This window comes from Falco rusticolus, chromosome 19 (genome assembly GCF_015220075.1).
Source record: "Falco rusticolus isolate bFalRus1 chromosome 19, bFalRus1.pri, whole genome shotgun sequence".
NCBI lineage: Eukaryota > Metazoa > Chordata > Aves > Falconiformes > Falconidae > Falco > Falco rusticolus.
The window spans coordinates 5,641,135-5,654,832 of record NC_051205.1 but is presented as its reverse complement, the minus strand read 5'-3'; the positions used below and the strand labels follow the sequence as shown (position 1 = coordinate 5,654,832).

Genomic DNA, 13,698 nt, shown 5'->3' with positions numbered 1-13,698 from the left:
TAGTTGCAGCACTGCAGGAGCACCCACAGACCCCCCCGTCCCTGCCCCAAGGAGCAAACACAGCAAAGAGGCAAGAGCCAGCCTGGAACACAGCGAGTTTCAATGTGGTGAAGGACCTGCAAGCGCTGCAGCATGGGAACTAGAAACATGCACTGGGAAGGGTGGAGCGTCCTTCAGCATTGAGTCACGGGCCACCATGGGCTCCATCAGACTTTTGACCTTCCTGAGCAGTCTTTTCAGTAGAGACCTCCTGATCCAAGACCCCTGCCTCCTTGTCTGAAACTCCCTCTTTAGATTAAACCAGCTCCTAATGCCCACAATCACTAAAAAAAAAAAATAAAGCAAGGCCCTAAACTGCTTGTAACATCACACGGAGAAGGAGCTGCTGCATTTTAACACTTCACATCTGCAACACTGATTCCTTTAGGAATTCAGAGCCCAAAAACATTTCCAAAGTAAAACTAACCAAAACAAGCTTAGAGATAGGAGAACGGTTTCAGCAAAGCATTGCTCTCATGAACCTGGATTTCAAAGAAAGCGGCGAGCAATGATTCACAACCTGTCATCGTGCAAAAGAGCCCTGTAAGTACCACACATTTATTTAAGGATACATGGCTATGAGCTACACCAACCGCAGCAGTAGGAATTTTTGTTTTCTAGGACAAAAATCCAAAACTACTCAATCAGACCAAAAAAAAAAAACCCAAAAAAACCAACCGACCATTCCCACAGACTGGCCATTCCCCACCCCACTGCCACCTCCAGTTTGAACTGGAGCAATGGCTCCTTTCCCTTTGCAGGTCTAATTGGGTCCAAACTGGGGAGCACTGGTGACCCCAGAGTTGGGCTCCAGCAGCACCACGATGCCGGGGAGGGGGAGGGGGTGGGCGCTCAGGGCAGCTGGCATCCCTTTCCATTAGTGTGCAGCAGGGCTGGGTTCCAGGAATGGGCTAAACAATTTCTATTTCCCCTGTTACGGGAAACCACGACTGCTTTCAGGTGGAACAGGAAAGTGGGAGAATCCTCTCCCAGCCTCATCTGAGCCTTCCCTACCCTCTCTGCCGTTCAGTACCCAAACCACAGGGGCTGCCTGCCCCATGCCCAAGAGATGGTTCTTCAGTAGAAGATCCCCCTGACACAGAGGAAGAGGCAATTCACAGCAGCTCTGGCTGCTCCTGAGATAAGAACAGCAAAATAAGGAGAGGGAAGGGTGAAAGTTTGCCAACCGATAGAGCAAACAGCAAGGCAGATCAAACATACCCGTGCCAGGGCAGCACACCCCAGGAGTGGGAAAGCAGGGAGCAGGAAATCAGAGGGGAACAAACAAGCCTGGCAGCTTCGGAGCTCCTGGCCCTCACAAAGCCAAGGTTAGACACGGAGGAGACGACGGTCCCACGTGCTGGATGAGGCCAAGCACGGTATTCAGCCCCCACAGAGCCCGTTATCCTCTCTATCACACAAACACAGCAATATTCCTTGTTCACTAGATCCTCCTAGGAGCCGGCGCTTCAAAAAAGTTGTATTTAACCATTTGATAGACATCCCTGGCGCCTCAGATGAGAAAGGGCATCTCCATGGACCACGATTTCCCTGCCCAACCTGCGCATATTGCAGGAGCAAAAAGCCAACTGTGCAGGCACGTGCTTGGCAAGGGACGCCTCTCCTGCCAGCCAGGACCCCCTGCCTGCAGACGGTGTCTGCTCCACAGCCTTTCACTGAGGCAAGCAGCACCTCCTGGGACCGCGTTCCCAGTACGCAACCCACACGGAGCAAAAGCCCTTTCCCATTCAACACACCCCACCTGAACAGCAACCTCACGAAGAAAAGAGCTCGCGAGGCATCTCCCGGAGCGGGGACACCGTGCCTGCAGCCCAGCGGGTGCACAGTGCCTCATTTCCTGAGCCGTGCCACGGGAGGATGTTAGTCATGACTGAGACGCAGCGGCGGCCGCCGAACCCACGCCTCACGGGCCAGGAAGCTTGGTGGGTCCACGCAATGGAAGCTGCGTTGGTTTTCTTTTGCTCTGAAGCTGCTGCATGTGTTTGCGATTTAAGGGGAAAGGCAGCTGTAAGATGTTAAACTGGATTACCCCAATAACAGCTTGGGCCCTAGTATAGCACTGAATTTACAAGCGGAGTTTAAAATTCTGGCACAACTGCCTGTCTGCACTACCTAAAACATGGTCCCTTGATCTCTGCCAAATCCTGTTACACTGCATCCAGGACAGGACAGGGCCATTTTACTTTTTATTCTGCTAGAAAAACCTGAAAGACACCAGGTTTTCCCAGCTTACTGACCCCCCCACTCCACTCCACACTCTGAAAGTGCACGTGGACCTTCTCCCAGACCTAGCCCAGCAGCGGGAGACACACCACCTCAGCAGCTTAGTTGATGTGAGGCTTGACAGGAGCGCTTTCCAGCTCTCCAGCACAGCTGGGTTAGCCTAGAACCTTCCCAGCAGCAGGCTGCGGTGGGCTGCCGTCCTGGCGAGCAGCTCTGCCAAGATGGAGAGCCCAGGGAAGATGCAGGCTGGGTGACAGACTGCTTCGTGTGACAAGTTGCAGTCATCACAGCTTTTCCCAGAGCACCTGCGTCACTATGCCCAAAGGTGCTGCAACCACCACAGGGGTGGAGATGGTCAACACTGCTGCAGCCAAGGGGTTTGGTTTGTGTGTGTTTACCCCCAAGTGCTCCCCTTTGCCAAAACTGGTCTGCAGACACAGCAAACACGTGCAAGCATGAACATGCCACACGTCAGCCAAGCAGTTACTACAGGCTCCTTCCCACCGCAGATGGACGCGTGTAACGCTGACTGCGCTGCAGCTGGTTTGGCACCAGCGCCGAAACCCACTTTTCGCTCATTCTTGTGACCCAGGGGCTGAAGCAGATGCTGGAAGAGGATCATTCAGCTTTGAAGCTACCAGGAAAATAGATGCACAAATGCCAGTTCACGGGAAGGATTCAGCCCCGTCCAACTTCCCCTCTGACTCACCAAAGCAGCCCACAAGACACTCTGCCCAGATTTGGGGGAAGAGCCTCCGGCACACCCAACCGACCTCCTCGTGAGTCCTGCAAAGCTACGGCAGGTCTGCTCCCGAGGAGGCTGAGGGAGCTCCCCACCTGCTTCTCTGGGAGACACCGCTTCAGGCAGGCCAGCTATCAGCCAGTATCATCCCTACCCTAAGTATTCATTAGCTCAGGAGAAACAGAGGGACAAAGTACAGAAAATAATTAGTCCCACTAAGACCTTCCCCCCACCCCCGTCTTTTATGACTTACTGCCGGTTGGGGAAGTGGAGAAAAGTCATGCTTAGCCTGATCCTTGACTGCAGGACATCCTGTTCGACTGTCCTAAGGCACTCACGAGCTGTAGAATAAAGTTAGCTATGGGAAGCTATCAATAAAAATCCCAAAGAAAAATCAAGTCTGGAGCTACCGAAGGCACCCCATGGCAAGCTGAGGCCACTGCAGGGCTGTTGCTGCTGAGCCATAAGCAGCAGAACTTTGTTTGCTCTTCGGATGGATGCAGTGAACAAGCACACGTGTACCGACACAGCCTCTCCCTCCAGCACCACAGCCAGTGCAGCCGGCACTTCTTTGGCCTGCTATGGTTTTATTGACATTTAAAGATGGCAACCTCCACGTGCACGTCTGTGTCCTCAGCCAAGGGATGCAGAAGCTCTTGCTTCTTGCTCACCCCGGGCTCCTGGATGGCAATCCGGCAGGATCGCAGAGCGGGAAGCATTTCCAACCGCAGAAAAGGCTCCTAAATTAAATCTACACCAGCTGTACTGTGCAGTATTTGGCATTAAGGTGCTGTAACCCTAACCCATTCACAAATTATCGGCAGCAGATGTCTCTGCTTTTCCTACCCCTTTGGCTTATAATTTTAACTACAGACAGGAGTAGCACATAATAGCTATTTCCTCCTTTCACATTTTCACTTGTTATCTAGAAGAGTTATTTCTCCAAGCTAATGCTTCCAATGGAAAGCCTGTCTTTAGCTTAGTCAACATGATTTCCATGCTGATATCACTGTTGCTCTGCCTGTACCGTTGTGCCTCCAAGTAACACCACCACATGCGCACCCGGTAATTGCAGGGCACAGCAAGGACAAGTCAAAGGGAATATTCTGCTCAAACAAATTCAGAACAACAATTATTTCCACAGATGCCTCCCTATGACACTTAGTGGCACCTGAACCCTTCCTAGATTTCAATTATCCCTTCCCTCTTGCTCCAAATCACTTGTGTGCTTCATCTGTGCCTTTGTTTCCCAACCACTAATTCCAGGGTAAAAACAGATGAGGAACCCTTCTGCTCGTATTCCAGAAATTCGACAAAGGCCAACAGAAAGGAGCTGTCCCTGCATGTGGCAAATACCACACTCCTTAAAAGCTTATCCCTTATTTCGAAATATATGCAAACAGGTTCTTGCTAAGAATGCAAATTGCTCGATCACTCTCCACCAGAGAGAGAAAATGCACCAAGAATACACAAACCCCCAGGGACTCCCCAGCAACTTCAATACTGAAAATACTTCATTTATTGTATCAAGCCTACCTTGAGGGTTTTTTGCTAGAGATGGAGGAAAAACTTCAGCTGATTAAGCTGCAAAATGCTACTGAAGTCTGCATAGACATAATGATCTGCTGAAGACATGCCCTACATTTGGGAGAGGAACTGAAACTCTGCTGAAGAGGAGAGTTTAAATCTTCATGCCCCGACTCTGAGGAAGTGCCAGGAGCTGGATGTCCACTCTTCAGCAGAAGTGGCTCCTGGCTGGTTTCAGACTGCCCAGGAGAGCCATGCAAGATCCTTTTAACACCACAGCTAAACCCACACAACCAGGTCAGATATTACAACACACATTCCCCAGACTTGCTTGAAATAAGTGCATGAAGCCAGGCAAGCCACGCCAGCAGCACTCGGATATCAAGGCTGGGCTGCAGAACAGCTCCTCTGTGCAAGGCACCAACCCAGAGCTCTGCAGGAAGGGTCCAGAATTCAAGGTCTTGGGATTCACGAGGTCATAACGTACATGGAAAAGATAGGGCCCTTCTGAGGCTGCTGATCTGCTCCAGTGGCCTTTGAAATAATAAACTAATTTACTAAGATTCCTGGAGATAGAGGACAACGTCTGAGGTCATTCCCAGAAGTAGAGACCTGGCGGCTTTGGTCAACCTGTTCTGGAAGCAGATTATGTTAGATGTTTGCTGCAAGGTGCCACTCAGCCACACTCACAAATCTACCTTGGGGCAAGCAAAACCCTCTCATGAAAGAGGAAAAATAACTTTTAAAGCCCCTTGCATCCATCTAGGCTTGTCAAGCTGCTCCAGTTACAGCTTTCCTACTCAGCTGCATTATTTCCTAAATATTTATTATTCCCATTATTTATTAGGGTGGGGAAAGACACTGACTTGGAGAAAGCTGCAGTCTAAGAAGCAGCAAGTGACAGAAGAGTTGATTTGTGATGGATTAGTCACCCTAAAACAACACCATAGAAACACAAGCCTTGACCAGCCCTCATTACAAGACCTAGATAAACACAGAAGCCTTCCCCACTTTTTTAAGAGCGATCCAGCTTCACCATCGAGCACATTTCCCAGGAATTTGGTATTACAACAGACAGTAAGTGGCATTACAAGAATCCTGTTGTTAATTAGAAAATAAAACGTAGCTCCCAATACACAGCATAACATGACTGCAAGCCTCATGACTGCAATCAAGCAGGAAGTTACAATATGACCATGGAAACTGCCAGCTTTTGGGCAAGATGAGACCCAAAAATCAGTGTATCCCTGGGCCTGCTTGCACCAGAGGGACAGAGCTGGAGCATCACAGTGGGTATTTCCAGTTTATGGGAGGAAAAAAAACCCGGAACACAGTCATGTCATCTCTGAGGCCATCCCACAGCCAGGAATATTTGCATGCACGCAGATGCAAAAGGATAGGAGCTACAAGTGAACATCCCCATGACCAGACTAACCCTCACCAGCTCCTCAGAAGGGATCTGTCTTGTGCACGAGCTCCAGAGGCTCAGCTTGTTGTAGCGATGCCTCCTCATTCATTACTTGGTTATTTTCTTTCTTGTCTCTCACCTTTCAGCCGTGCTGAAGTCCAGCCCGTGCACCCATACCTCTCTCCGGCCCAGGCACTCCTGGCAAACTTCAGTTTCCTGAACAGCCACAGGCAAAGCAGTGATTTCTCAGTCAATCTCTATCAGCTGACTGAAGGAGAAGTAGAAATGCAGCAGCCACAGGTTAGAAGAGGCAAAAGCACCAAGCTAAAAGGGGTGGGTGCAAGAGCAAAAGGAAAACCAGGAGTCAGACAAAACTAAGAGGACATCCACACATCATCTCTCACCAAGGAGATAAAAGCTAAAACAAGCCCAGTGACCATTAAACCTTTGCACTAATTGCCGTTTTCCCCCTTGAAGTGAAGTTTTGGTCAGAATCACAGCCTATTGCTGCAGACCAGGGGCCCTAAGAAGAGGTCAGACCCACCCGCCCCACCCCCAGCCAGCCAGGCTGCTCCCCCAGACCGGGACAGCTGTTTACCTGCAGCGGGTGCCCGGGCAGCCTGCGGGGAGCAGTTGGCTCCCAGGTCTCTGCTCCTCCTGCCTGTCTGGACGAGCAGACAGGTAAATTCAGAGCTAAGCACAGCCGCAGCACGTGATGCCAAGGCAGAGTCATGCCCTGCCCTTGACAAGCAGTTCCTTCTCCAGCAATTTTACTGCTACTTAAGGAAGTGAGCGAGCAGGGTTAAAATTGTTCCCTCTACTAAGAAATCTGTGGGTAATTCTGCTTTTCTCCTTCCCAGAGATGAGCTGTAGCAATCCCATTCCCCCACATCAGCCATTTTCAGTTCAGCTTGTCCCGGACCAGAAAGCACTCCGACCAGGTATGTCTGGGCTGCAGAAAGAAACAGAAATTACATTTTCTGCACTTGCAACTGCGGTGTCCGCGAGCAGAGGAACCCACTAAGTGCTGCCTCTGACCTGCCAGAAGTTAAGCATCACCCTTCCTATGATTAGAAGTGTTGTTGGTGCGTTGCCTCAGATCCCACCTCATCCTTTCCCCTGCCAACTTTGCGCAGCAGGGATCACACAACCATGGTCACAGTGTCACAATATACTTCACTGGCTTGAAATTCTGTCATCCATGACAAGTAAAACAAACAGAAGGAAGTGTTTCCTCCAGTGCAGTAGCCCCATCATGCCTGTCAGTGGTTCTGGTACAGGCACAGGGTCTCCCACCCTGCGATGGCGAAGGACAGTTTATCTTTCAAGAGCATCAGGCAACCCACCTACATTGGTTTTTGTGCCCTCTCCCAGTGACACGCAGTGTCAACACAGAGGACAGTGTGGGAGGCCACCCAGAGCACAAACAGGTTTCTTCTCCTCTGTCCAACACTGACCAGACCACAGAATTACTCGAATGTCTGAGCAGGAAGCAGAGACCTCTGAAAACCATCGCCTCTCCTTTGAGTGTGCCAGTGAGAGCACAACTTGTACCTGTCTGTGTCTGATAAATGGACTTTCAAGAACTGCCTGCACCCAGACACCAGGACAAAAGGGCAGAGGAAAGTAACGTGCCAGGACTGCTGGGCTGGGAAGGGCTCTCCTCCTCACGGAAGAGTCCCCAGAACAGTGGTGTGAGCTCAGGACTGGGAACCAGTCAGCAGCATCTCCACATACAGCATAAGCCAGACTACAGAAATAAAGTCTCTCTTCCTGGTGACAATAGCACCAAGCGCAGTGTCCTGTCCAGGAGGGCACAAGGACCTCAGGAAGACACAAACTGAGGAGAGACAAGTGCTTCTCGGTCTGTGTCTCCCAGGGCATCACGTTCAAGCTCCACACATGGCAGCCCGTACTGACCACCCCTCTGGGGACACAAAGGTGAGCCAACACTCCCAGGTCTGATCAAGGACGCTTAGTTCCGCAAAACTAAGCAAATCTAAGTATAGACCTCATTTGTATCTTATCTGCGTTCTGTTGAACGGGTGTATTTATGGAGCTATGAGTGCTTATTTATAACGGAACCCTCCAAGTCAGCACTATCCACATCCCTGCAGCAGAGAGAAGCGAAGCCTTTACAGACACGTCACTTCACCTGATGTGATACACAGCTCCCCAAGCCCCATCCCGCACCTGGCAGTGGGTCAGGGACAGCACAGGATGCCAGCACGGCCGGGAGGGAAGGGAACCATCACTGCCCCCACCATCGATCACCTCGCCCATCGCACCAGCCGATTGTGGGAGGCTTCTTGCCCAAGTGAGCTGGAGGAGTAAGAGCACCGATAAAGCAAGAGGTGTTGTGCATTGCAGCCTGGTATTGAGAAACTGAAATAGCACCTACGCGAGCTGGGCAGCCAGCTGGCTGGAGTCGGGATGGAAAGGCTCATGGCAAAGGGGAGCACCGGCGTCAGGCGTGCAAACCCTTAGGAAGAGGCACAGACTTTTCAAGAGAGCGAGCAGAAAGGCATCATGTGCCAAGAACGCCCTTTTCAACACAACTCACCTCATCCAGCACACCAATGCTCCCACCAAAAACCCCTGGGAACCATGAACACACAGAGGACTTTTAAGACAGAAGATTCACTCACCAGTGTCCCACTGACCAGGAAAAAAAATAATCACAGCTCAGAAGTCACGTCAGCAGGTCCTGACGCCTTGGGCAGGCAGCATGTATTCCTGGCAATGAGGAAACTACTTTTAGATATACAGATAAAAGGTTCCAGGTATTGTTTTTCATCACTTTTACATCCCGTTACCATTTATTAGTAGCAAAAATTCACTTACACATACGAGCTTTACACTGATACTGCCGTTAAACACCACAGGCAAGAAAACTGTATTTGAGTTGCAACTGATTCAGCAAACACTTAAAAGGAAGGCGAGAGTGGCACCGGCAAATGCCCTGCTGCACGGGTCCTTCAGCCAAGCCACACCAAGGTCTCTCGACTGTAACAGACCCATTCCCCAGCCATCACATCTGCTTCTCCAGGTCACTGCTGAGAAGCTCCATTTTAAAGCCTTGGAGAACCTCTGGCCTTCCTTATCTCCCTGGACTTTTGCTCCCTTTGCCATTTATGTTCCTCAAGCCCTGGTTTAACCGTCCTCCCCTCTCCCAACCCCAGGGGCACAAGCTGTCCCCACAGGCTGTCAGCCTAACACCGGCACGCAGGTCTTGTCCAAAAAAAAAAAAAAGGTATTTTCATTCTTAGAATAGCATAGTTCAACTGGAAGGGACCTACAATCACCTATCCCAACTCCATTTTTGCCTGGTTCTTCCGTTGTCCTCCTCCATGGGGGGTACAACCTCAGAGACAAAATTTAACACAAACAGCCCAAATCAGAAGGATGCTTTCCATAATTAATTGCTGCATTAATGGTCAGCAGTAAATTGTAGGTCTATGTATTTATTTTATGAAGCCGTTCCATTTGCATTTCTCTCATTTTGGGGTTACATTTTAATCCCCACCTTCACAAAAGGGTTCTAAATTAACACCACTGCCTCTCCTCCCCACCACAGAGTGCTGGCAGGTAGCAGGGGGTGTTCATGTGCAGGAACGTGTTCACCATGACACTGGAGCAGGCAACCAAGAAGCTGTCACCTCAGGGTCTCCTGAAACACACTCTCACATGAGTGGGAAGAAAACAGTCAACAGAAACCAGATGCTCCATGCCTGCCCTCCGTGGGCTGCAAGGTGAGCAGCCAGCTGTCGCAACAACTTTCACCCGCCGCCTGAAAACGCAGCGGTTGTTTTGCCCCCCGATCTGTCTGCCTCAGTGATGCATGGTGAGTGTGAGCCGTTTCACATGAGTTACGCAAGCCCCGGAGCAGAGCACTGAATCGCTCCGCTGCCATCTCTTACCCAAGAGACGTAACCAGGAGGTTACCCAAAGGGGGAACCACCCCCTTCTAGCTATATGAAAGAGTCGATGGAAGCAGAGCCACCTCCTGCAGAAGTGGCTTGCCGTTGATAACCGTAACTGTGGTGGATGCTGCCTGGATCACGGGTTCCCGGCATCTCCAGCTGCGAGGAGGAACCGCGATGCAGACAGCTCTGGGAGAGGTCAGTCCTGTGGGATGGGACAAGACCGTACCCAGCACCTAGACACATCCCCACCAACGTGATACTGTTATTTAGATGTCACCTGCATTTATTCACTTGCCACCTGCGTCATATTCAAATACAGAAGGGCAGCACATAAAACCCACTGCCCACAAGACACTGCCAAAACAGGACACCCCACACATGACGTCTCCTTCCACAGAAGTGGGATTTAATTCCTCCCACATAACTTAGTTTTAGGAAAGTCCCTCGTAGCAGTGTCCAATGCCCACCCACAGAACAGCCCCCATGCCTGCTGCAGCCACGCATGTCTTCTCTCCAGCTGCAGCATCAGCTGATTGCCCTCATTTGTGACCATAATTAGACTGAGGAGGTTCACGGCGGAGCAATCAGATCTCACCCTGCACCCCACGTGCACATCCCCTTCCCCTTGGAGCCGGCACGCTGTCACGGGCTCACACTCCCTTGCACAAGCAGGGGAAGATGTGCCACAGCTCGGCTGACGGCTTCCCCCCTACCCCTTCACGCTGGGACATCCCACGCGAGACAGACCCACTTCCAGCCACCTTTAACTCCAATTATTCCTCTCCCAATCACTTGACATTTCAGCATTTCCCCTTTGCACACCACAGGAAGCTCGGGCCAGACTGACTTCGCTTTGGCTCAGCAACAGCGGGTTAAAAATTGTTTCTGAGCACACCTCTAGCCACAGGGAGAGAGGGACAGCCGCTTCTCCACAGTTAGCTATTAAATGGAAAAAGAGGCTAGATTATCCAGTTATTTTGTCTTAAGTACAGTGGGACTCGGGAAACAAACATCTAGTGAAAGACTAACTGACCCGAGGCAAATTCTTGCCCGATGAAAAACCTATTTTTGTGATTTGTGCCTTTGTTATTCAAAAATCCTGTTGTAAGATCTTACACCCCATCTGTTTACAGACAAGCAAGATCTCTGGCAGACGTCTGCCAATGCCTCCTGCACCTGACAGGCCTTCCTCACCCTCTTCCTCAGGGCATGTGGTGCCAGGGGACAGCCGTCCAAGCCACACCATGCCAACACATGGCTCCTCAGCCTGGCACGTTATATTTTTTGCCCTTGCTCCCAGTTAAGCACTTTCACAGGGCCCATCCGGAAGCTGCAGCGCAGTCGACAGCCACCAACCCGATCTGATTTGACTCAGTTTTAACTGGCTGCTTTGGAGGAGGCAAAAGAGGTTTCATTCAAATGAGCAATTATAGCCTTAACTTCCTTCCCCAAAGCTGACAGGTTAGACATTCCTCCCTCCTGTCACAGGGGCACTCAGAGCGCTAACCCAAGGCAGCCCGGCTCGCTGTCACTCCCCAGCAGACATGGAAGTGGCACCAACAGGGCCTGCAGACCAGAGCAGGACCCTGAGCAGACATCTGCCTCCCCTCAGGAGAGGAGGCACGTTGTCCCGAATCGCTGGTGCTCCTTTAATCGAGTCCTTGGAGGAAGATGAGTCACTGCCCAGTTCACGTGGGAGGAGAGCACGCCACAAAATGCTGCAAAGCCAGGGCTGGCTTCTCGTGAAAACCAGTTTCTGAAGAAACTTTTAATGCTGAAGGCTCCAGCCCCAGGCTCAAGTAAGGGGGAAAAGAGGGGAAGGAGCAGCTTACCCCAGAGAGCAGGCACCTCTACCTGCCCTATGCCGGCCACCCGCAAACCACCAGGTCCCTTTGGGTGCTCAGTGCTGGCCCAGGGAAAAAGAACCCCCCTCCCTCACACGGGAGCTGCAGGAAGATCCCCGGTACCTTCGCTTTCTTTATGCTGGGAACTCGCAGATGAAAGATCCTGGCAGTCACATCCAACACGGCCAATGGGATCACTCACAGACAGATGAAAAGTCACTGGGGAATTACAAACAATTGCAATTACTGCCACGCTGGGGTCTCAGCCCGGCCTTTGAGATCTCTCCTCACCCCACTTCAAAAAACACTTAATTGAGAGATTAAGTTTAAGACGCATTTTAAAGCTGATCACTGATCAGGCACTTATCTGAATCAGAAACCTGTTGATAAGGAACAGGCTGGAAACCTTAAAACATCACTTTGGCACCCCAACAGCACCCAGATAATTCAACAGCTTCAGAGGCCCCCCAAAAGGGTTTGGGGAGGCCCAGAGAGGGACAGAGCATGGGGAGAGGGAACTGGGGTGACATCCCATGATAGGGGACAGAAGGGGAAGGGGCTCAGGGCCGCAGAGGGGAACAGGAGGGTTCACACCAATGGACTGGGTCCAGCTTCTCCCCACCCTCATGCTGACCCCGGGGGAATTGCCAACCAGCCCAGAAAGGGTTAAGTCAGCCAGAATTTTGGGGGGGAGCAAAGCACCCCCAACAGTCACATTCAGCCCCAGGACACCCCCCAGCTCCAAGCTGAACCCTCATTCCTGAGTGCAGCAAGGGGTGGTCAGACCCTAGACCGAGCAGCACTGGGGGGACCCTGGCCCCCCTAAAGCCAGGAGCCACCCCCACAACTCACAGAGAGGGGCTCTTGACCCCCTCAACCCTAGAGGGACCTCAGTTTTGGCAGGGGAAGCCTCTGTCTGCCCTGTGAGCCCCCAGCTGAGGGGAGACACGAGCTGTCAGGGGGTCTCACACAGGACGCCCAACCTGGGGGTGGGCAAAGAGTATGGGGGGCCCAAACATGCATAGGACCCCCAATTCAAGATAGGGAAAACAGGGACCCCCATGCCCACGTGAGACCCCCAACCAGGGAGCACACAGAGCACCCGGGGAGGCCCAGCACCCCCACATCTCAGGGGGGCTTAGCACGCCCCCATACCCCCACAGGACCCTCTAACCGGCAGGGAAAGTGCAGAGGGTACCCGGGGGCGACCCACACCCATGTCCCCCGGACCGCGGGGTTGCACTGAGGGCTTCACCACAGCAACAGCCGCCCCCCACCCACCCCCGGTCAGGTCCGCCCACATCCCAGCGACCACCAGAGCCACTGCCACCCCCAAGACCCGGCCCACAGTGGGCACCGAGCGGGGGGTTTCCCTCAACAGCGGGGTCCCCGCGGGTCCCCGGTGCTCCCAGCCCGGGCCCCGGTACCTGCGCTCCGGGCGCCGACCAACCCTCCCTCCCCCGCCGCCCCGGGGCCGCCTTTTGACGGGAACCGGCCGGCTCCGCGCTCAGCCCCTCGTCGGGGCCACGCCTCCGGGCCGCGCCCCAGCCAGTGACAGCGCGGCAATACCTCCACTCCGCCCCTTCGAGGGCGTGCCCGCTCCGACACCGCCCACCAGCACCATATAAGGTCTGTGTTGCGTGCGTCCTCGCCCCTTAGGGGCGTGGCGGGGGACGGCGGGAGATTGCACGTGGCCGCCGCACCGCGGGGCTCCCCCGGGCTGCCCGACCGGCGGACCCCCCCCGCCGCGACCCCGCTGCGCGGCCCGGTGCCCCCCTTGAGCCTGCCCGTGCTGCCCCGCTTCCGGGGCCTGTGGGGAGCCCTGTGGTCTGCCGGGGGCTCCAGGGGCACTGCTGGGGGCTTTTGGAGAGCCACCGCCTGGAATTGTGGGGAGCATAACCCCTACAGAAGGCCCAGTGGGCTTGGGCAGCTTACCCGTGTCCTGCTGGCCTGCGGTCAGTGCCTTAC

At 52.8% G+C, this 13,698-nt stretch overlaps 1 protein-coding gene across 2 annotated transcripts in view; it reads right to left on the bottom strand.

The window, feature by feature from the left end:
* The window catches only part of VDR (vitamin D receptor), a 39,547-nt gene extending 26,345 nt beyond the window's left edge, over positions 1-13,202 (bottom strand). The window contains exons 1-3 of one of the 2 annotated variants that reach the window (XM_037412054.1): positions 13,158-13,202; positions 11,854-11,949; positions 8,609-8,696 (exon numbers count right to left, since the gene is read on the bottom strand). The gene's annotated coding sequence lies outside the window, so the exon portion shown is untranslated. The remainder of the gene's footprint in view (positions 1-8,608; positions 8,697-11,853; positions 11,950-13,157) is intronic. The other variant, XM_037412055.1, reaches the window with a different exon arrangement.
* Positions 13,203-13,698: the final 496 nt, after the last annotated feature.